Here is a 2292-nt window from a genome sequence, read left to right as displayed (position 1 = left end):
AGAGAAGAACCCGTCCAGAAGACCTATACAATTTTTTTTCTTTTTCAATCCATGTTTGGTTTCTGAGTCATTCAAAAAGACCAATTGGGGAGTTTCCTGTGAAATCTCTGAAGTTCACCCATTGAGGGGCCATACTGCTAATCTGTCTTTAAGTTCCTCCTGAGAGCTTGCATAACCATACTGCAGCTCTCATCATATCCAGATTCTTAATAAATCTCTCTATACACATTCTGTGGTTTTTTTTTTTTTGACCCATTGGATCCTCTGTACCAGACTTTACATCATGATTGTTTGGATGTGATTAGTTTCAGTTTAAAGTCAGAGTTTTGCTCTTGTATTATTTTGGGTTTCCAGTGATGAAAGGACTTTATCTCACCTGATTTATGATTCAAATTCTGTTAAAATGTTTAATCTGTTGGCTGTGTTTGTGTTTGTCCCCAGAATTTATGGTTTAGTTGTAACAGCTGCTTCCTTTATTCTGTGATGGTGCTTTTATTGTGAAACAGGTCATGTATGTTTTAAACTCGTTTTTTAGTTTAGTAAAACTGGCGCATAAAACTGTTGCTATGTATTTGTGTTTAAAAAATTGAACTGTGGAAAATGCATTTTATAAATTGAAAGATGAGCATTGGATCACGATAGCTTTTTTATTTATTTAGTTATTTTTTTGGATATTTTTCCAAAATATGTAGCATGTTTTTAATGTTCATATTCAGATCAAACAGCAGCTAGTCTGTATATGTTTCTGTTTGTCACATGGATGTGTTAATTTGAACCCTCCAGCTCTGGAAGCAGGAAACTTGAACTCACTGAGCTGCAAAAAGCCAAGTTTAAAWAAACCAGCCTTCAACATTTGTTAGGATTCATCCTCCATTTATTTATGTCTGCTCTTGTTTAAGGTGTTGAAAACTAACTTGGTTTTTATCAGCTGTAAACATTGAAGTTGTTCTTGATTTATGGCTGTGAATTTCATTTGGACAGTTTCTATTTATAAAAACAGATTTAAAACGGAGGTTTATGTTTTCAGTTTATTTATACAGGTTTCTTTATTATTTAAATCATGTTTGTAATGTGTATTTCACTGTAGCTTTTAATATAAAGCTGTTTGTAAATGTTTCTTGATGTGTATTTTTAAACTATTTAATGTGATTTAAAGTTTTTTAGATATTTGAAAATGTAAACTTCATAAAATGCTTTTGATCACCAGAAGAAGGGCTGTGTTTCTGTGGATTTCTGAGTTGATTGTTTTATTTTTCTATTACACGTTTCACCTTTTCAATTAAATGTCTGCAGCATCGTTATTTTTTTTCTCTTCTATCATGTTTACAACATAATAAATCCTGAATAATTTCTGAGAAAAACAGGCTCGAGGACCCAGAGTTTAAAAAGGTTTTTTTAGCCATTCTTTTGATATTTTTTTTTAACCCACAGCCTTTTTAAGCTAGCCTTTRGCTAACTATTTGCCAGTTTTAGGTTTAGTTTTAGTTGACATAGTTTTGGCTTTTAGTGAGCCTTGTGTCACTGTTGGCCTTTTGCCACTTCACAAGGTTAAAGCTAATTTTTTATTAAATTTTAATTAACACTTTGCTATTTTTACTTTTACTAGTTTAGCTACTTTGCCTTTTAGCTTTTAGCTGGCATTTGATTCAGTTTAGCTTTTAGATAATTATTGTCTTCTTTAGCTTTAGCAACAATGTATAAACTTCCTAGCAAAGGGTCAGTGTGTCCTTTGGTCAGTGGATTTTCATTTTTGAAACGGGTATTAAAAAAACAAGAACTGATTGGATATTTGATTTTTGTTTTAAAATATTGAAATTAAAATATAAAGCGTTTCTCGTTCTTAGTGTCAAAAAGGGATGAACGAAACTTTTAAAATGATTTGTGTTTTGTTTTCTGTTTCAGATAGTGTCATGGACTAATAAATCTTGTTGTGACTTTAATCATTCTGTCTGCAGATGAACAGCATGTCATAAAAACCTGGGTCATTAAAGGACGTCATGAATCACCTGCTTAAACATAAAGCATTAGTTCTACCACAGATAGCAAAAAAGAAAATTACTTTAAGACAGAAATGAAAAAAGACTTGTTTGTTCATAATCCATGACAGGTGGTGCCAACTTACTGTTTAATTACAACAAACTGTTTCACCACCAGGAGGCGTGTCTGCAATATCAAAGTTATTCAATAAACATCACATTACAAGTAAAAAGCATTGATGTTGACTTCAGTATCAAATATATTTGCCAAGTACCACCCACCCTTCACTGAAAGGAAAAATCTAAGGACGCAAAC

The sequence above is a fragment of the Austrofundulus limnaeus genome, unplaced genomic scaffold, assembly GCF_001266775.1.
Source record: "Austrofundulus limnaeus strain Quisiro unplaced genomic scaffold, Austrofundulus_limnaeus-1.0 Scaffold723, whole genome shotgun sequence".
Classification (NCBI taxonomy): domain Eukaryota; kingdom Metazoa; phylum Chordata; class Actinopteri; order Cyprinodontiformes; family Rivulidae; genus Austrofundulus; species Austrofundulus limnaeus.
The sequence above is the reverse complement of the archived record's forward strand: the minus strand, read 5'-3'. Positions refer to the sequence as shown.